This window comes from Megalobrama amblycephala, linkage group LG6 (assembly GCF_018812025.1).
Source record: "Megalobrama amblycephala isolate DHTTF-2021 linkage group LG6, ASM1881202v1, whole genome shotgun sequence".
Taxonomy (NCBI): Eukaryota; Metazoa; Chordata; class Actinopteri; order Cypriniformes; family Xenocyprididae; genus Megalobrama; species Megalobrama amblycephala.
In genome coordinates, this window is record NC_063049.1 from 22,894,027 (window position 1) to 22,917,327 (window position 23,301).

Sequence of the window (23,301 nt, forward strand, 5' to 3'; positions counted from 1 at the left end):
GTTTGCATATAGGTTTGCTTGGTTTTATTCATCTTGAGGAATACTGAATGTTTTCGTGCAAGTGAGATGAGTAAATGCATGTTCACGTTCAGTCTAGAACTACAAAAACCATCATGTTCACACACCACCTCTGCACTTTATTTCAACATGAGACAGGAGGAGACAGGAGGACAGGAGAGCTGTCAGTCAATACTTTACTAGTTACTTGAAAAAGTAATCTGATTACGTAACTCGAGTTACTTGGTGCTCTTATTATTATCATCAATATTTTGTGTTTTCCCCCCCAGCATTCTTTGATGAACAGAAAGCCATGCAAATTTGCAACAATTTCATGAGTTTAGTGATCATGATGCATTTTCATACTACCTCCTTTTGTGACGATTGACGATTGACGACAACATTTTCAGTTTCAAGCAAATGTGCAACTGCGTTACAAGTGACCAAATCTACATGTGAACAGGTCATTTAAACAACAGCTATACAGACAAACACTTTTTAACTGCAATAATCATGCAATTTACTTAGCAATTGCCCTGCATTGAAAAGTCCACTTGAAGATGTTTGAATAGGCATGTCACTTCTTAGTGATATTATTTCTCCACCCCACAATCCAAGTATCACACAGAGCAAAACTCTCTCTCCCAGACCACTTCATCACCAATACAGGATATTAACTGAACTGACCACTGCTGAGTCACAGGTTATGACTCTTTTCTCATTAAAGGCCTGGCACAGCTCTCTCTCTCTCACTCTCACACACACACACACACACACACACACACACACAGGGTCTGTTAGCTGAAATCCAGGTGTCTAATACCACTCATAGCTCTCAGCACATACATTGTGAACAGCTGTGGATGTTGAGAGGAGCAGGGCCATTTCAAGAGCACCTAAAGCACTGTGGACCCAGAACCGTAGGAAGGGAGGAAGAGTTTCAGCACGGCACGCCTTTCCCCTCCATGCTATCTGACAAAGAGGCTCAGAGAGGTATTCTCCTCCCTCGATCTCTCAAAGAGGATAGAAATGTTGGCGGTGAAGGTGATAACCCTTTTGTTTTGTCTGTAATCCATCACACAGGCTGTCAGGCTCAACAGCCACGGCGGGCTCCACAACAGCCCTTAATCTGACAGCTTCATGCAGCAGAAAGCAAAGCGTGGAATTAGATCAAAGTGGAGGGAGTCAGTGGCGGATTGATGCGCTTTGCCATCTTGTTTGTATCTTCATACTGGCTGTGACGTGTGGCACGGCTGGAACTTTAAAAGTGAGGTGGCTATGGGGAGGCCTGCTTCTGGGACTCCCTCTGACTGACGTTAATGCATGTTACCTTTGTAAAGGTAGAGACTGACTGACACGCCAGATTACGCTAAAGAATATTTAACCGGGTGTGTTTATGTGTTTGTGTTGAGAGAGATCAGGAGATGACAGCTGCTCTCTATGTGTATCTCGATGCATCATGGCCAATTGGCATGAAGGCGGCAGGGCTGCAGGGGGCGTACACTTCAACAGATTAAACTCAGCTGTAATTAGTTCTTCAGCCCACAGAGAAAAGCGTATGAGGTGATTTAAGTAAGGGCAATGGCTGAACTGGCTAAGCGGCTGGAAACCCTTATTATGTAAAGTGAAATTTCAGACACTGCGAAGTCTGTAAAAAGTAACACCTACACACTTAACATGCATGTCAATGCCGATATCTAGAGAGCAAAGTTTACGTTGTATTGCTTATTATATATAATATATGCTTGAAGAAATGTATACAATATCTTTGAGATTCCAAATCTGATTTAAACCTGGAAATATGATTTCTTGAATAATCATCATCAAAAAAATAAAATGATCAAATGAAAAATATTTAAGTATAATATAATATAATATAATATAATATAATATAATATAATATAATATAATATAATATAATATAATATAATATAATATAACTATATTATAATATTACTTTATACAATATGCACTTTAATTCACTGTACAACATTACAATTTAGTAGAAAAGTCTGAGCTTTTTTTGGGATTGAAAATCTAGTTTAAACCTGGACACAAAGATTTATGATTTCGACAAATGTAAGAAAAAAAAAAAAACAGAAAAAAAGGAGCTCAAACGAGAAACAAATATTTAAGATTCTACAGTCAATAATCAAAATATCCAAAAAAGCAAATATAATATAATATAATATAATATAATATAATATAATATAAATTGTATTAAATTAGAAAAATGCAAAATACCAACATTTTCACTTGCAGTCTCAGTCCTTTGGACGCCATTGTGTAAGCAATTATATGTACTTAAATTCATTGTAAAATAATCTATAAAAATGTAAAAATGGCCCAAAATCAGATAATTATTCAACTATAATGAATAATTGGATAAGCAGACAACCACTCTCACTAGCAGAGAGTACGGCTGTACAATACATAAAATTATGTTTGTACAGCTAAAAAAGAAATAACCCTGGTGAGCAATAAATGTCAACCAAACACCTAAGATGTCATGTAAACAATAACTCTAGGCTTTATTTTGTTAGATGCAACATGCTGAACACAAGATTCATATATGGCCCAACTAAAAGGCCCAATCCTGATTATAACAATACCTTAATTCAGTTGCAGCCATATGTCTGCATACCCAGACATATTGATACAACAAAACGACCCTTTAATTGCAACTTAATACAAAACATATCCTGGCCCCTCTGCCTCCAGGTCAGCCTAGCACGCTTGTGCGGCCAGTTAAAAATATTCAGAAAAGATTAATCTTAATCACAGGTTTGGGCCATGTGTGGCTCAGCATTTCCTTCTCATTACCGAGCACGGATGGTTGCTACCTGACTTCTCAGACACAATGTTCCCTACTCCCACTTTCAAAGCGAAACACAGGCGCTACATTCATAATAAAGCACAAACCTGTTATTCCAATTGACCTTCTTCACATCAAGCTGTCAATGATCTCAGTCTAGGACTCAAAGTTTCGCTCATTGAGGCAGACTTCATGGTAATGGGCATTTGTTTTAGTATATGGCCTTTAGGAAATGGCTGCAGCATTTGGCAAAAACGCAAATGATGTGACAGGGCATTTAGCCCAAGTGCATTTAAAAATAGTAATGGCGAGACAGCCGCGAGCGCTTATGGAAATGCTCAAATGCTGAGGCATCCGCTTGTGCTGCAACTGTTAAATCCCATTCAAAATTATAACAGCGGCTGATGGTTCAGCTCGTTCCGATTGCATGTCATTTGACCTTTAATTGCAATGAATGTTGCTGAACCTGTCAAATGTCTTGACATTCCTGTACGTTTATGCAGAAACAAATGCAGCAAAAATGCTCAAATGAGGTCCCGTTGCCGAATCCTACCAAACCAGGCCTAAACAAACAAGGATCAAAATATGCTGTTTTGAAACAGCACAATACAGTGATATATGGACAAATATTTTATAGCGAGGGCCAATTCTCCTGCAGCTCTCTTATTATGTTTATGTCTAATGTTTATGAGATGAGAGTTACACATGATTGATTTAACCATCTGTACGCACTGTACCGCTCCATTAGTGTAACTGAGCTTGCCAGCATGGATTATTGGGACTGAGCTGTTTATGAGACGGATTGAGAACGTTGCAGTTTAGATCAATTTGACTCCTTCAGATCTATCATGAGCAGATGACCCCAAAAGATCCGGTGTCTAGTTTAATTCCATAATTGTCCATTTAAGTATGTGTCAATGGGAGAGTTTGCTACGTCTGCAGGAACTGTTTAGATTTTTTAGTAGAAGTACTAAAGACTAAAAAACAGTCTTTATAAGAATGTTGTGTCAGAGGCATTTACATTTGCAAATCCTAATGAAATAAATACAGCATGCTGAGCTACTTTTTATTTTAACTTATTTTCACACTCGAAAAAGAAACTTTTAGAGTTGCTAGAGTATTCAAATTATCCATACAACTCCCAACTCGTATGCTTAAAGGATTAGTTCACTTTAAAATGAAAATTACCCCAAGCTTTACTCACCCTCAAGCCATAGGTGTATATGACTTTCTTCATTCTGATGAACACAATTGGAGATATATTAAAAAATATCCTGACGCATCCGAGCTTTATAATGGCAGTGAACGGGACCAACGAATTTGAAGCTCAAGAAAGTGCTTCCATCCATCATAAACGTACTCCACACGGGGGGTTAATAAAGGCCTTCTGAAGTGAAGTGATGCATTTGTGTAAGAAAAATATACATATTTAACAAGTTATAAAGTAAAATATCTAGCTTCCGCCATACTGCATTCCGGTTTCAACTTACGAAAACGTACTTTTTGTAAGCGTTTTGAACTGCGAGAGTTTTACACTTTCTTCTTAAAGGTCCCGTTCTTCGTGATCCCATGTTTCAAACTTTAGTTAGTGTGTAATGTTGTTGTTAGAGTATAAATAAAATCTGTAAAATTTTAAAGCTCAAAGTTCAATGCCAAGCGAGATATTTTATTTAACAGAAGTTGCCTACATCGAACGGCCAGTTTGGACTACATCCCTCTACTTCCTTCTTTAATGACGTCACTAAATCAGTTTTTTGACTAACCTCCGCCCACAGGAATACACAAAAAAGGGGGCGTGGTCTTGTTGCTTTCCCACGGAGAAGAGCAAGAGTTGCGTTTGTAGAGTGTGTTTGTCGCCATGTCGTCGAAACGCTGTTATTTTCATCCCGCAGTCCAATCACCTTTGTTTGGCCTTCCCAGGGATGCTGTACTTAGAGATCAATGGTTACAATTTATGTTTAACTCGGTTCCCGAAAATTATAATCCACATGTAAAACTATGTTTACAATAACACTGAGCGCATGCATCTCCACGTTATGGTAAGAGGCGTGACCTTTCCGGGCAAGGTTCGCTAAGCTGCTGTCGAATCACAACACAGGAACCGCTGGCACAATCAGAACTCGTTACGTATTTCTGAAGGAGGGACTTCATAGAACAAGGAAGTCATCAGCCCGTTTTTATGACAGTGGAAACAGCGGTATACAGATAAGTAAATTATGTGAAAAATACTGTGTTTTTTTACACTCGAAACATGAACACGTTATATTGCACACTATAAACACAATCAAAGCTTCAAAAAAACACGAAAAACGGGACCTTTAAGTTGAATACGGAAGGGGGTCTGGTAAATATGGATATTTTCCTCACACAAATGCATTGCTTTGCTTCAGAAGGCCTTTAATAACCGTTTAATGGATGCACTTTCCTGAGCTTCACACTCGTTTGTCCTGTTCACTGCCATTATAAAGCTTGGATGCGTCAGGATATTTATTATAACTCTGATTGTGTTCATCAGAAAGAAGAAAGTCATATACACCAAGAATGGCTTGAGGGTGAGTAAAGCTTGGGGTAATTTTCATTTTAAATGAACTAATCCTTTAACAAATCCAAAAATTGTTTTGGAGTTTGTGAATTATTCTAGACATCACTGGAGCTTTTTGAAGTAAGAGTCTGTGCATCCTCAAAAAGACCTAAGCTGTAATAATCTGATCCTGAGCACTGTAGTCTGTCATTAGTTCTTGTTAACAGAGTGTTAATATCCCTGCCGTTTCAAAGGTTTGTTCGCTCCATTTGGTAAAAACATTAAGGATGTCTTGGCTGTCTCCCGCTCCAGAGGGTCATGTTTAAAGACACAGCCAAAGCCAATAAATAAACCATACAGCAAACCTCAGCTCATAGTTTCACAGCTTGGGCCGGAGGTGTTAAGCCACCTCACAAATGTGTGAATCTGCTACAGCTTTACAGCATTTCTCATTTTCTTTATCAGTCTAAACAGATTGTAACAGAATGTTTCACAGTTTGATCCCAGCTAGGAGAACCTTATTGTGCTCTGTGGTTCTTCAGAAAACCATCTAAAATAAGGGAGACCAGGGAGATTAGTAACACCTTTTCTTTTAGCATCTGTAATTGTTTTTATTTGTCTCAAATTTTACATATGATATCCCCACATTTTCTGCTACCAATTAAAGTCATTCATAAAACTGTGAAAATTATAGTGTAAAGTCCAAAGGGTGCTGTGGCTATATGACCAACCCCACTAAATCAAATGTTATTAAATTTACTTCTCTACACAACAATTATTATGCCATATCTATTCATTACAGCAAATAAAGTATCCTCGCTCATTATTGTGTCAAATGTGGTCTATATATGGTCTTATTCTGTGCAACCTTTGCAGGTCCAATACTTTTGAAAGTGACATTTCTATGAGATATTTCTATTGATATTTTTGAAAGAAATCTCTTGTGCTAACAAAGGCTGCATTAATGTGATCAAAAATACAGTAAAAACAATATTTTGAAAAATATGGCAATTTTAAATAACTGTTTTCTATTTTATTATATTATAAAATATAATTTATTCCTGTGATGGCAAAGTTGAATTTTCAGCAGCCATAACTCATAATCGCTCAACATTTCTTATTATTTATCAATGTTGTGCAGGTTAATACTTTTGTAGAAGCTGTGATACTTTTTTTTTTAGAAATAGAAAGTTTAAAAGAAAAATATTTATTTGGAATAAAAATATTTTTGTTTTATTTAAACATTTAAATTTATTTAAATTTATATTTGTAATATAAATATCTTTACTGTCACCTTTCGTCAGTTTAATGCATCCTTGCTGAATAAAAAGTACTAATTTCTTTAAAAAAGTTGTACTGACACCAAACCTTTGAACAGTAGTGTAGATAAAAGCCTGTATGAATGTTATAATCAAATTAAACCAGAAAACCTGCTGATTCAGATCATACCAGTTGTGTCATTTAACATTCATGAACAGAATCACAAATCAAGTTAAAGGTAGACATTGTTTTAACCTCGAAATTAATTTCTGTCCAAAAAACCTTTCATATTTATGATTTTACAACTTCCACTGTCATGTCAAGAGGGTGACAGTTATGTATGTGTATAGTGCTTTCAACCCTGTTGTTCAGTTGTAATTGATTAAACTGTTACAACTCACCTAGTGTTACAAAACTCTCTGGTCTCCCCTACGGTGCTGCAACGAACCCAGAAAGGCTGCACGTTCTCTCTGTTAATGGAACACTAGAACTGATCTGAAGAACCTATAAATGTAACAAAGAACTTTTTAGTATCCACAGAACTATACAAACAAATCAAAAATTTAAAAAAAAAAAAGTGTTTAAGTGTGACATTTCTGCGCATTTAATAGTGTAGTGTTATAATTAATCGCAGTTGCTGCAAGAAACTTCATATTGCACCGATAAGTTTCGTATCCCCCTTGGTGTGCTGGACCTTTTTGACTCCCTTCCACAGAATGCTGAACGTCAGTGATCCGCCTTGATCCTGTTACGGCAATATAAGTGGAGGAGAAAGGAGATAGACAAGCACAAAGAGCGGGTGTCGAAGTTAAAGGCAAACAGACAGTGCACTGCCGGTAGTGCCGTGCTGTAGAGGGGCTCTGGTCGCCGGAGTCTTTATGAAATTTAGATGATGCATCAGAAGGCCACAAGAGTTTCTTTGATAGTGGAACTGTGGCTGAAAAATACGTCAGTCATCGACTTAAGCTATGTGAGGCAAGAAGCACAAAGCATGCGCAGACACAGTCACACAGCCTGTCTTCTTCACCCCATGTGTCTGGAGACAGGCTGATAGAGCTCCCCAGTGTCATTTCCAATTGCTGTGATCTAAATATATAAGAATTGATGGTGCCTTCCACCAAATGCTGTTATAGGGAACCTGGTTTGTTTATTTAATGAAGACCGTGTCATTGTGAATCTGCGTCCTTGCGTTTGAAACCGTGGCAGGTGTTGGTGGCAGATTTTCCAGAGACAGGGGCACTGAATTAACAAATTCAATTTACATAATACTTGCAAGGGAGGACTGGCCTCTTCCAGGCAAAGTGTTCCACCCGCCAGTGTTTGTGCGTGAGAGAGTGTACGTAGATGTGTGACTATATCTTGCTGGGTCCAGATGTCCAAACCCCAGTAGGCTGGACAAACATACTAAGATGATGTACTTGCTTACTTATTGTTAATAATTACTAATTCTTAATTAACAATCATTTCTATATAAAATATTGTTGGTACAGAATTTTAACCTATAGAACCTTATTTTAAAGTGTTACCAAACTTTCTGGAATAGGTAGAGGAATAAAAAAACACGGTGTGTAAAATAATTTCTTTTATGTGAGTACAGACTGAACTCTTAGAATTGTTATTTTGGGTTGATATTCACTAGATACAAAATTGATGGTCCACTGCCAATGGTGAGAAATGTGTGGTGAGACATTTCTGCAGTAAGGAAGGGTAAAGTTTTTTGGTTACACTTTATTTGGTAACACTTTATTTTACAGTGTCATTGTTACACATGCTACATGTAGTTACTGTAGTAATAAATATAAATTATGCATAATTACATGCAATTTACCCTAAACCAAACCCTCATCCTAACCTTAACCCTAGAGTAAGTACATGAAGTTAATTATTATTACTCAATATTTAAATATATAATTACACTGCAACACGGACACTGTAAAATAAAGTGTAACCCTTTATTTTAAAGTGTCTTTGCACTGTAATTATACATTTATGTACTGAGTAATATTCAGTAACTACATGTACTTACTCTAGGGTTAGGATTAGGGTTTGGTTTGATTTAGGGTTAGCTGCATGTAATTATGCATACTTTAGTTATTACTATCGTAACAACATGTAATGTGTAACAATAACACTGCAAAATAAAGTATTACCGATTTTTTTAATAGGTCTGTATGTATACCAATGCAAAATTAAATAAAATGTTCCATGTATTGCCTGTTGCATATTCAGAGTTTAATATTTGTGCAAACATATGCACTCTTGCAAGCACACACACACACGTGTTTGTTTTTGTGAATTGTGGGGACATTCCATAGGCGTAATGGTTTTTATACTGTACAAACCGTATTTTCTATCCCCCTACACTACCCCTAAACCTACCCGTCACAGAAAACTGTGCACATTTTTACTTTCTCAAAAAAACTAATTCTTTATGATTTATAAGCCTTTTGATAAATGGGGACATGGGGTAAAGTCCTCATAAGTCACCCTCTCCTTGTAATACCTATGTCATACCCATGCCATTATACAAATTTGTGTCCTGATGTGTCACAAAAATGCACACACACACACACGCACACGCATCTCAGCTGCCATATTGGCTGCTCCAAAGCCCTACTGTGTACATTTCAAATGATTCAATCGGATGAATGAACATATGCTCACCCCTGAATCATAAGTTAAATTATGCATGGCGTAATTTGATTTAATCCAGTTTATCGAGTTTGAAATGGAGCAAAATGCAATATGAAACAGACTTTTAATTTATGACCTTTCCTTCAAAATTTGTTTGCACCGGTCAATTAGGATGCATCATCTGTTCGAGTCAGAGAATTTTGGATTAAGCCAATGAGGCCTTCCAGAAGTCCTAATCACAGTAAGATCGTTTCATTACCAGCGCTTCCCCTGATCATTTTATGAGTTATTTGATTATTCTGTGTGATAAAATCAATGCTTACAGCTCACCTAAGCCATAATCATACTGTAAATTAAATGTTTTAAACACATAATAATACATGGCCTTATGTTTCAACTACAAAACACATTGTCAATCATTCTGAGTAGACCTGCGAAGTTGGAGCATATCAGAAAGGTGTTGGCAGATTTTTACCCACAATGCTTTGCCACTCCACTCATTCATCTGCCACATTGTGATGCACGTTTGTGATGTTTACTACTAAATATTGATGGACATCTGGTGTTCCATTCATCCCCAATCAAAAATGAGCCACACGGTGAAAACGCTCCATCTTTCTCTCTCGTCCTTCTTCTATGTGAGGGCAAGTCAGTTGGCTTCACTATAAATCAACACACTGGCTAAAACACACCCCTGCCCTCATTTTCCAAGTATATGTGCCTTGAAGGCATGCTTTTTTGGCATGTCACTAGACACATATTAGCTGGACTACTGGGAGGGGGACAAATTTGTGTTCACCCGATATATATTTGTTAATTCAGTAGTGGGCAGAGAGTGCTGGGTAGTGAAGTTCTCCTGGAGTGGAACAATTGTGACCTTGTTTGGTCTACAGTCCGAAATACCAAGCACTCAGCACCTCACTTTTAAAGGAAAGAGTGTTGAAAAAAAGTCTCTAGGCACAAGAGTCCAACTGTTATAAAATAAAAGGAGACTGAAATTCATGCACTGATTTATTTAATTTAAATTTTTATACATTTTATATAATACATCATTAAATTTTAGTGCTTGAGGGTTTTCCATGAATCTTTTTGACTGACATTAAAAAGAACCGGTTCGTAAGAGTCATTTGTTCATGAATCGTGTGGCTCATGTGTTTGTTGTTGTGTGAAGGAAACACTGGCACACACTCTAGAAACATGACGTGTGTGTGTGTGTTTGTGTGTGCGTAGAGCAAGGACGCATTCAATAATCAAACCTGACAGTTTGTCACATTTATAATGTTACAAAAGATTTCTATTTTGATTTCTATAAATGCTGTTCTTTTGAACTTTCTAATCAAAAAATCCTGAAAAAGATTCACTTTTTCCATAAAAAAATATTCAGCAGCACAACTGTTTTCAACATTGATAATAATAAGAATTGTTTCTTTAGCAGCAAATCAGCATGGTTCTTATGGATCATATGACACTGAAGACTGGAGTAATGGCTGCTGAAAATTTAGCTTTGCCATCACAGGAATAAATTACATGTTAAAATATATTAAAATAGAAATTAGTTATTTTAAATTGTAATAATATTTGACAATATTAATGTTTTAACTGTATTTTTGATCAAATAAATGCAGCCTTGTTGAACGTACAAAACTTCTTTTAAAACATTTAAAAAAATCTTATTGGCCCCAAAGGTTTGAATAAGTTTAGTGTGCGTGTGTGTGTGTGTGTGTGTGTGTGTGTGTGTAATATGTTTTTTTTTTTCATTCATATTATTCAGGGTTATGGTCAAGCTGAAAACATATCAAGAGAAGGTTCTCTGTTAACCATAAAAAAAAGACATTGTCTATGAACAGAAGGACCTAACAACTTGGTCAGTAAATAAATAAAAACAGCCCATTGTCTTCTCTAAATTACACATGGCTGCCTGGAATCCACTGTCTCTTGTTGTTGCAAGATGACATGTATAAGTGAAATAAATATAGACAGCGTGTGTGTGTGTGTGTGTGTGTGTGTGCGTGCATTTGTGTGAGTGACACAGCCCCAGCTGTGGAGCAGGAAGAAACAGCTTTTTGCTGGGTGCAAATCAAAGTGACGGAGAGCACAATAACCCACAGGTTTGAAATGATGAGGCTCTTTAGATTAAGGGGAAAAAAACAACAGTGTAACGGCGACCCTGCACATGGCTCTAATCGCTTCAAATGAAGTAATGAAGGAGACACCGGCGTTGCCAGATCTCCTCTCCTGTTCTGCAAGGTGCAGCGCTTGTTTGTGTGAATGTCTGGCAATTAAAAATAATTGGGAAGCAGGTTTGCCTCTAAATCTTCCAAGAGTGCCAGTTATGATCTAATGAAGCTTCATTAGCCATGCTGAAAGCTGAGAGCTCTGTATGACAACGGCAATTAGACAGGATCATAGGCAAAATCATTAAAAAATACCCTGGCTAAGATAGCTTTTCACTTAATGACCAATTCATTAGCTAATTGATTTCTTATTAGTTACAGGCAAAAAAGCCTGTTTGGGCTTCTGTACAGCTAATTAACAGCATTTTACACCATTAGTCAATTGCCTAATTTTCAGGAAAACAACTTTTGAAAGGAGCATGACTGAAAGGCATTGGGCCATTTGCTTCGTTTTTTTCTTTTCTTTTCCTCAGCATTGCTTGCTATCTTATGCCGTGTCTGCGATCATTAATGTTTCCAATATTAAATGATAGCATTCGTGATAATGTGTCCACACTGTATATCCAGTGGCTTAGTCCACAGAGAGGATTCAGGAGGCAAATATTTTTTTTTTCCAATCTCACTAATCTATTAACAGTTCTAGGTTAATGGTATTTATGCAATGGTTCTTAAACAGGGGGTCTCAGAAAATTTCCAAATAGTTCAAATCAATTTTTTTCTGTATACTTATGTGTAAAAAAGACCCAAAACAAGCAGCTTTGTCATAATCATACCAGAAATACTAGTGGAAATATCCTACCTTATATGGGGTGGGGGGTGTCCTTACAAAATTGTGTTTGACAACGAGGGGCCTTCAAATCAAAAAGGCTGAGAACTACTATTCACGTGCATTTCTTGAATCATTCTGACTGACTCATTACAAAGAATCAGTTCTTAAGAATCATATGTCCTTGAATCGGACATCATAGCCTGAGCACTCAAACAAGATTACATTTAACAAATTATTAGCACAATTTGTATTTTTTGTTTCATTTGCAATCACTTTACTCGCAATCCGTTGCCCTGTCACATACTCAAGCAATTCAGCTGAAGTTTCAGGCACATCATTACCTGTCACTCTGATATTATGACCACAGACCTTATAGCTTTTTCCCCCTCTCTTACCACAGATGTCAGCTTTTGTTATGAGCACATGTAAAATGAATCACCTTATATGGCAGCTTGAATGTACACAGCCTCAGGAAAACAGCAGCATGTACACTGACAGGTGGTCTGATTGAAGGGCAGTAGTATCCTCTGTCACCTAACAAGGTTGTCCATTTCACATCTCTGTGGTGTGGAGAAGTAAAGTGAAGACTCAGAATTCATTGGTCTTTAACAGGGGGTGGCTGGGCTGCTGGAACAAAAGAAGATATGTTGGAGATGAGAGGCAGTCGTTTGGCCTTTCAAAACCTGGGTCCTCTCCAACAGACACTGCCCTAAGGTACTGGTAAGGTAAGAGTGTTGCTACTTGCAATGGGCTCCACACAAAAAAATAAATTGAGAATTTAATTCATAAATATACTTGACTAACCTGTTTCTGTAGTTCAGGATGCCTTTTTATGTATATATATTATATATACACACACAAAAAAGGCCTAAAATGAACACTAGCCAAGCGCAAAATGCGAGTAAAGAGTAAAAATCGGCGTGGGTGACTGGATGAAACGGTATCAGTCGCCAATTGGCCAGTAACAATTTTTTGAATTCTAACAATGCAATGTTGCGACAACATGAATGTGAACTACGCGCTCTGTACAGCTGACGGGTCAGTGCTTCATAATCACTAAAGTTTTAGCCTTTCCAATGTAAATATTCAAACGCTGGAACACGCTAAAAGGAATTTGTAACTCACGCGCTATGTGGGAGGTTCAAAATCCGAAGCGCACGACCTGAAAGCCGCGTCTCTCAGACAGCGCGCGAAATTGAGCTCTCTTTCATGCCTTCCTGTGCTTCAGTGGACAAAATCACTTCAAATTATGTAAAAAAAACCCCGCCTGTCTCGGCGAGTATCCTAGTAAACACAGTTGGATATGTCTTAAGTTAATGCAAACACAAAACGCATGACGAGTGTGCATTCAGTCTTAAAGTGACAGCATCCTAATAATCCTGCTACTGTCTGCGTTTTTAATATTAACCAAACAACAAAACACAATCTAAAATTTTGGTGTCATAACTGCCTGTTATTGTGTCATGGCTGGTAAAAAAAATATTTTTGGCCAGTAAACTTTCTTAAGTCACCGGCCATTGGCAGGTGTGGAAAAAAAATAGTTTTAGGACTCGGTTCAGTACGATTTCGGTACAAAAGGAAAAATTAAAATTTCCTGATAATTTACTCACACCCATGTCATCCAAGATGTTCATGTCTTTCTTTCTTCAGTCGAATAGAAATTAAGGTATTTGATGAAAACATTCCATGATTTTTCTCCATTTAGTGGACTTCAATGGAGCCCAAACGGTTGAAGGTCAAAATGACAGTTTACAGTGATCCCAGACGAGAAATAAGGGTCTTATCTAGAGAAACCATCGCTCATTTTCTAAAAAAAAAAATAGAAAAATTTTAATAAAACCATAAATGCTCATCTTGAACTAGCTCTCTTCTTCTTCTGTATTTGAATTCCAGCAGTGTAGGCACTGCTAAGTGTATTACTGCCCTCCACAGGTCAAAGTTTGAACTAAATTGTCATATACAATATGCTTGCGTAAGTATATAACAATTAGTTCAAACTTTAACCTGTGGAGGGCAGTAATACACTTAGCAGTGTCTACACTGCCGGAATTCTAATAGAGAAGAAGAGATCTAGCTCAAGATGAGCATTTATTGTTAAAACTATATATATATATATATATATATATATATATATATATATATATATATATATATATATATATATATATATATACAGGCCTATATATATATATATATATATATATATATATATATATATATATATATATATATATATATATATATATATACAGGCATATATATATATATATATATATATACAGGCATATATATATATATATATATATATATATATATATATATATATATATATATATATATAGATAGATAGATGGTTCCTCTTGATAAGACACATATTCCTCGTCTGGGATCATGTAGAATGTTTTGAAGCTGCAATGAAACTGTAATTTTGACCTTCAACTGTTTGGGCTTCATTGAAGTCCACTATACTAACTATAAACTTCTGCCTCAATAAACCCCTAGTTACTGCTTATTATCATTGTTAAGTTTAGGTATTGTGTAGGATTAAGGGATGTGGAATATGGTTATGCAGAATAAGGCATTAATGTGTGCTTTATAAGTACTAATAAACAGCCAATATCTTAGTAATATGCATGCTAATAAGCAACTATTTAATAGTAAGAATTGGACCCTAAACTAAAGTGTTACCGGCAATCCTACAATCCTCCAATTATTATTAAAAAAGCAATCCTCCAATTATTATTAAAAATTCACAATGCTAGGTTTTTTTCATTTATTTTGAACAGATAATTGTGCAAATTAAAGTTTGTTCCACTTAGCGGCATTTAGTCCCCCCTGAGGTAGTTCGTACATTACAGCCTCCTTAAGCATTTTAAGCACTAAGCAGTAAACAGAATGCACTCTTGCATACAGCAGGTCATATTTTTTTACAAGGCTAATAGAAAACAAATGGTATTTAGCTACAATCAGCTACAGAACTGAAAAGCATCTTGTGTTACAAAAGTACAAATTAAACAGAATAATGAAAAATACAACTTGTGCATTAGGAGTGTTAAAATTTGCTCCACTTAAACTATATTTAAACATTCAAGGCTTAAGCCCAAACCTCCTATACTTAATTTTTTTTCACGTCCAGCTCCATTTCGTGCACAGTTGAGTGCGTAAGCCTTTCAAAGTGTTCTCCTTTTTTGTCCATAAGCACAGAAAAACGCATTCAACGTGTGCGTGCATCTAGAGAACATTTCCTGTTGTGGCAGTTAGCAAACAGTGTTGCATTACCACGCGCACCTCCTTCTGGATTGGAGTGTGGATCGCCTGTGACTGACGGTTTTCATCGTCTAACTGTATGAACAGAACTGTGACATCTGTACTGTACAGTTTGGAACTAATACATGTACCATTACACCCATACAATAACAGTACAACAAAATGAGAACATTCTGTTATGGAAAAATAAATAATAATAATAAACAGTTGTTCTGCATATTCAAACTGTTATCAATAATGATGTTTTGTATTAATATTTTATATTCTAAGTGGAAGAAAATATCAAAAGTGAATGATGACTTTAAAGCTATAATATAAATTCAGAGGACTTGCAATGCAGTGCACAAATTACATGGACTTTTAAATGGCTTTTTTTGTGTGTGTGTGTGCTTGACAGATGTGGTCACTATAAACTGTTGTTGTATGGAATAGTGCTGCAGTAAGATCCCTCAAAATTTCTCCTTTAGTGTTCCCTGATAAAAATAACAACATATGGGTTTGGACTTTGGACTGACATGAGGATGAGCAAATAATGACTTGATTTTCATTTTTGGGCGACCTATTCCTTGAATTTCTTTCATGTCTGTTCTACCTGTCTGTTTGCCAATGTTTCAGTTAGGTCTGTTTTACTAAAGGGTCAGCGTTTGTGAGCTGGAGAGCTCCTGATCTTTGTCCAGTGCTGGTTCTGTTAGTGGTTGAATAGCTTGGCCCAGGGGGACGGGACGGGCCGGTTGGGGGGTGGGGGAGGGGGGGTAGACACAGCATGACAGATGGGGGTGACTGGTAACTCTGCTGAGGGACTTGCCTACAGATGGTGTGCCTCCCTTCTCCCTTTCCTTACTCAGTCCCTCCCCCCTTCCATCACAACCCTCAGGCTGCAAGCAAAAAGAGAGAGCGAAAAGAGAGAGAAGCCCGAAGAGCTGTTCGCCTCACCTTGGCAGTGCTGGCCATTTCCAGCGCCTCTTCATCAGCCACGCCACTCTGCAGCCCGTCACTAATTAATCTTAATGAGCCTGCAGATCAGTGACTTCTCCTTCTTAAGATGAGTGCATAAATCACCCCCAACAAATGGACGCAGTCCACGTCTTTAGCTAAAGCCGGATGAAATTAAAAATGCTGCTGTTTTGAAACAGCTTTTAATTGCATGATTGATCAAGTGCAGGATGCGGCATAAAAGCTTGTCTGTATTCATGCTAAATGAGTCGGCAATGTCCGAATGACACTAGAGACCCAGAGACTGAAAAAATGATGCGGATGGCATACATTTAACCGCTCATTTACTGTAAGCGAAATCCTGTCAGTCTACTTTCAGGGGGATGGTTGAGCGAGATGAAAATGATACATGTCCGCATTAAGCAAATTAATGTGTGCTATCAGCAACTGCGAGCCTGCTAGGTCTTCAGCTTTGACCACAAGATACAAGCACCCCTCGCTCCCCTCATAGATTATTTGCTCAACACATGCAATGAGCCGAGCTTCTAAACTAGACTGCAGGCGGAATGACCTCATAAACAAGAACAAATGTGTGATTTTCTTTGTCTGCCAGAAGTAGCTCTGAGAAGAGTTGATAGACTCCACACAGAACAGCCTAATTAAGACTGTTTGCAAAGGGAATATGTATCTTGGGAGTATGTCTTGGTTTTTATAGCCATGTTTCATTTAAAATAGTACACATAGGTTGAGCACAGAATCTCCAGGAGCACTTTTAGAGAATCAGCTAATCTAGACTGTGATGTAGCTTTCAGCGCAGAGGATGACAACATTTCTTGAACCAGGGACCCAACTAAACTAAACTCTTAACCAATTAACCCCCCCAAAAAAATATTAAAAAACTTAACTTTATCAGTACCACTATATAGTATTCACATTAATAACAAAGTTGCGATGTAATGGAAGTAGCAACAGATTTTTCTTCCATATTGTGATGTGCATCCGAGTGAAATGGATTATGGAAAATAATAAAATGCAGGGCGGGGTTCTATCCATCAATTGTTGATTGGATGGAGGCAGATGTAAGGGGTTTAAGTGGACTAAATGATTGTTTGGCATACGTCACCAGAGAGAAGTCTGTTATTTCACTGGAAGATCAAATTATGACATTTTGATTACAAATTACAAGCTCCAAAAAATTGGTAAAAAAAAATGCAGAGATGAATCTTTTAACATTACGACCACTAACATGCATTTAGAAAGTAGACATGCTGAATTTCCACTTAACTTTAAAATGATAGTTCACCCAAAAATGAAAACTGTCATTAAAGGGTTAGTTCATCATTTACTCACCCTCATGTCGTTCCACACCCATAAGACTTTCGTTCATCTTTGGAACACAAATGAAGATATTTTTAATAAAATCGGAGCCAGTTCTGTGCTCTCCATTGACAGCTACACAACATTGACACTTCAAAAGAATCAAACAAAACAACACAGGAGTAAATAAGAGGTTGTTTCTTAGACAATATGTGGACCTCAAGTCCACAACCCTGGTTTTAACATCTTATTACTTTGCATTAGAGCATATAGTAATCAAGTACAGAGTTTGGGCCAGCTGGTTTTGAAGTTAGTAATGGTTGGGTGCTAGTCTAGCCATTATAACCATGATATTTGCCAGCAGAACTTGATTGGTAAAGTTTCTTTACCAGGATATTCTTTCTGATTACACACCAGCAGCAGAGACTGCTTTCATCCCCCATCAGACTGATCATACCAACATCTTCAGACTTCCACAAACAGCTGAGCTTTCTCAGATGACAGTCAGCATGGTGCTTATCTGTGAATGGGAGGATGAAATGCCACATTGTGCATCTTTCATAAATTCTTTTTCATAGTATTGATTTGAGCTTATTGTGCTGAGGCATTTTATTTCCCATGGGTCCCAAGCTATTAACTCTGATATGATCAGGAAAGATCCTCTTACTCAAATTCCCCTGTCACATCTCGGCTGGCAAGCTACATGCTCGCTTGACCTCCGACAGATACAACATGGTCGTTGCCATGTAGATCGTGGTTTAATATACATGACTCATTACAGTCACTTGAAGATCTACTTGGTGGTGCGGTGGGTCGGATATACTGACTGCAGAGTAGATTTAAACATTCAGTGTTAACAAATTTCTTCTATCCAAATGCAAATAGATCTTTTTCTGCAAGCTACTACATTTATGCATTGTCAATCACTGTTTTCACTGTTAAATATTGTATGAAAAAGTGACTATAACTTAAGAGTGAGGCTTGTATCATTCAGAATATATCATCAGAGTTAACAGTTCATACTCACATTACTTGCAAGACTGACATAGTATTTTATCAGTATAACATCATCAAAATTTTCTTAAGAATTTAGAGGGTTAGTTCACCCAAAAATGAAAATTCTATCATTAATCTCTCACCCTCATGTCGTTCCAAACCTGTAAGACTTTCGTTCATCATCAGAACACAAATGAAGATCTTTCTGATGAAATCTGTGAGCTTTCATGTCCTTCCATAGACAGCTACACAACTACCACTTTGACACTTCAAAAAGTTCATAAAGAGATCGTAAAATCTAATCCATATGAATTGAGTGGTTTAGTCCAAATTTTCTGAAGAGACTGAATCACTTTATATGATGAACAGATTTAATTTAGGCTTTTATACACATATAAACATTGATCAGAGAACATAAACAGAAGCTCAAGAACCTGCTTGACGCGTGAGAACAAACCTCATCCGGAAGCTCAAACATGGTGCGTAACACACGAGAATGAACCTCATTGGTTCTCACACGTCAAGCAAACATGCTTGAGCTTACGTTTATCATAACTAAATTAAATCGGTTCATCCTATAAAGCGAAATGTCTCTTCAGAAAATTTGGACTAAACCACTTAATTCATATGGATTCATTTAATGATCTCTTTATGAACTTTTTTAACCATCAAAGTGTCAGTTGTGTAGCTGTCTATGGAGGGACAGAAATTTCATCAAAAAGATCTTCATTTGTGTTCCAAAGATGAACAACAGGTTTGGAATGACATGAGGGTGAGTAATTAATGACAGAATTTTCATTTTTGGGTGAACTATCCCTTTAAGGGCATTGCTCCATGTCCCAGCTAGCTGCCCATATAGTCTTCAGTCTCTCGAGTAGACTGTAACTCTGCTTGTAAGTGCTAAATGGCTAGTGCAAAATGCTGCTGCCTGATCTGGACTGAAATCTCCAGAAATTCTCACATGTTTCAGCTCTGCTCAGTCTCCCCACAAGCTTCAGGGGTGATGTTAGAATCAAATATAAAACATTGTCTCTGACCAACAATGCAGCCAATTGTTCGGCTCTGTTATCAGCAAACCACGATAAAAACGTACACCTCAACCTGGCTGCTACAATCAGCTGTATCCAGAATAAAAAGCCAGGAAGAGCTTGTTCGGGGTGGGATTGGAGAGGTGGAGGGCTCGGGGCGGTAGGTTTGTCAGAGTACTCTGTGGATTATTATGTTTCAAGGATAAAGTCAATTTAATACCATCAGCCTATGGGAAGAAAGCAGCAGAGGGAAAAAGAAGAGAAAAATGTGGTCTCATGCTTCAGGGTTTCAACACTCAGGACCTTTGGCTTTAAGCCATAATTTTGTTGATAATCAATTTTTGTACATGCTTTGCTTCAGCGGTTTCAAACACCCAGAAAAAATGTACCAGACTGAAATAACTGCTGAGAAATTAAATCCAGGACCTACATGTCACAGATATGAGGACTAGTATTGGATAGTTATTTTAAATACAAATTCTGCAGAAGCACAAAGAGAAAAATGATTATGCATAAGAGTATTAACACAAATAAATGCACATTTTTTTAACCTCATATCTTTTTTCTGAGGTTAAACGCAAACTACAGCAAGAGACAGGAGGAAGCCTGTTAGGGTTAACTACGCCTCATTATCTTCCCTACATGCCTGTGCATAACACTCAAAACTGTCTGCCACTGGGGGTCGGCCATTGCACCTAATTGGGGGTTCAAACCCTGAAGTAATCAGCACGACTCAAAACAACACCAAATAGCCACCATTTTAAATATGAATTTAGAACGCATTGGCCTCGTGAACATAAGGGATTCATCTGAGTGAATGAGCAAGTTCAAACGCTGTTATGGCATTTGTCAGAGTAAGCCTGGACTTCCCGCAGAAAGGTCTTGGGTCTCCTTTCCCCTCCACTTTATTAACAAGCTGCCTAACCCTTGTAAGAATGAGTGCTGCTTGAAGAATAACGACACACATATAGCTCAGCTGAAACCGGGGACTGATTCACTGGCTGAATGATTAAATGGCCTGTTGCCAATATAGACACAAATTTTACATCACAGCTCTTTGCTTTACTTTTAAGGGGCCACATGGTCCAGGCCTCTCTCAAATGGCATCAAACTTAATAAAGCTGTTTATTTGCTAATAATGTGCCAAAAGCTAATCAAAGGTAGGAGAGGAGGATGAACTTTAACATCACACAATTAGAAGAATAAGGCATAATTACATTTACATTTTGCATAACTGGAAGCAGGATCCTGCCTGCTGTCTCTGCAGTCTGATTAAGGGGATGCAAGTAATGCAGAGCAATTATTTCTTAAAGTGCCAGTATAGCCACCTGCTTGCTTTATCTGACAAAATAAAAATATACGTACTGTTGCGAGATGCAAACTGACACAGAAAGTATTATTTACATGTGTTGATCCATATATTTTGAGTTCGTTTCCAAAAGGTGATATCTGTGTTACTTTTCTCCGACTAAGACAATGAAGTCAGAAATTTTTACGCACATCGCCCGTGGCTTCAGATGTAAAATTGTTATCGACATTTCACTTGACGATTTATTTATTTCTTTACAACCCAGATATAGACTGTAATCCATCAACCTGTCCGACCTTAATTCGGTCACTTCCAGTGAAACCTTTTAGAGCTTAATTGTCATTTAATTGCGCCTGCTCACCCCTTAAAGTCATAACAGAAAATATGTGAACAAGATAAGAAATTATGAAATATGCCGTTTACAAAGAAATAAGAAACATATCGTTTAGTAAGCCAACAATTTAAAGAGGATATGACTGAAATGAGCTATTCGTTAGCTCTGGGCTGCTATTTTCACCAACAGTTTATTTGTTTACACTGTTTATTCTGCTATTGTTATGGGGTATTTATATTGCTTTGTATGTTGTGTTGTGTTGTGTTTAATGCTCGTAAATGCCAATAAACTTCATCTAAACACAAGCGGCACCAAATCCACAAGGTCGCCATACGTTTTCCGAAGGAATAGTCCACATCGGAGAGAGAGAGAGAGAGAGAGAGAAAGAGAGAGAGAGAGAGAGAGAGAGAGATTGGAAATAAATTCCTGCGCCTTTAAGGATTGTCTGCTACTAAACTTCAGTGACACTAGTGAGGCAGAGTGAGAACATCCCGAGTTGTCGATTTACCCACGTATGTATAGCCCATACAGGCTGTATCGATCCCCTGGAGGCTGTTGTTGATTGTGAACCGCACGTGTATCTGTGGTGTAGCATATACTGACTAATTTTAAAACATCTGCACCAGCCACTTTGAAGTTCTACAATCCGTTAAAGTGAGCTACACAGTTTTTTTAAAGGCCTGCTAGAAGGTATCACAGCAGAGACGCTGAAAATATTAAGGCCTACCCGTCTGCTCTAAGCTATAATAAAAACAACTGAGAAAGGAGTAATCCAACTTCATAAGCGGTGTTTCAGCTTACTCTTGGAATCTCCCGGAATCAAAGGTGCACCTGACACACTTTATCCTTCCCTTGACGTGACCCTTTATGAGTTTCCATCCAACATCACTGCCTAAATATAGCCAATATCGTCAAGTTCATAAATAAAAGAGTGACTATATATTTAGTTTTTTTTTTTTTTTTTGTTTGTTTTTTTTTTTTGCATACAGAAAAAATAAATAAAACAAAAATAATAATTCTCATTTGGAAGAAAAGTGATTTCTTTAAATTGAAACAAAAATTCGACAACATGAATCACAAGGTCATATGTTAGAAAAATATTCAAATATGGGACTGTAGTCTTAAACGAGGATGGATTTAATAAATAAATCGCTATCAAACACGTCATCTGTGAGGTTTACATGAGCGATTTCACACCACGGTGCTCAATATTCACAAGGGATCATAACATCCTTTTGATTCTGCCCTTTTTATTCTCGCCCTGCACTGATCCGTGCCTGCGATAATATCATAGCACCATATCCGAGCGTCTTATGCATTTTTAAAATAACCACACTAGAAATAAATGCTCATGATTATGTCTGATGGATGTATCGTTTATATCTTGCACTTTAAGAATTCAAAAAATACTCATATATAAAAATATTTCAATTCTTTTGAAGAGCTTACACCATTTTTATTATTATTATTATTATTAAAGACTATAGATGAACTAACGCCTTGCGTATATTTAGGCTACATTCAATATATTATTATGATCAGTGTGGTACAGTAACAGGACTTGCGTCGTGCAATTATACTGAAACAATTATTGCAAAGGCGCGTGCATGGATACTTTGTGCTACAATCACACCAAATGTTCTTATCTTTGCTCATGGATGTTAAATATATAAAGAATTTGGACAACAACGTTTTTAAACTGTTGAATAAAATGACTTTTTCTAATAAAATAAAGCCACATAGCCTATGGGACACAAATAGCTAACTGGAATATCAACTGTATGAAAGCGGCCACGAAATCATCTTATCAAGATTATACATTTTTTATGATAAATTAGCCTATATTAAATTTATGCAATCTAAATATTCTATGGCCTATATGAATATATTAAATAATATAAAAATATAAATAGCCTACATATAATAAATTATTTTTTAATGATTATT

At 37.1% G+C, this 23,301-nt stretch overlaps 1 long non-coding RNA gene across 12 annotated transcripts in view; it reads right to left on the bottom strand.

The window, feature by feature from the left end:
• LOC125270159 overlaps positions 1 to 23,301 on the bottom strand; it is a 173,792-nt gene that overhangs the window by 57,095 nt on the left and 93,396 nt on the right. For all 12 annotated transcript variants that reach the window (XR_007185265.1, XR_007185266.1, XR_007185274.1 and 9 more), the window contains exons 4-5: positions 12,610 to 12,797; positions 6,995 to 7,097 (exon numbers count right to left, since the gene is read on the bottom strand). This is a non-coding gene — a long non-coding RNA (uncharacterized LOC125270159). The remainder of the gene's footprint in view (positions 1 to 6,994; positions 7,098 to 12,609; positions 12,798 to 23,301) is intronic.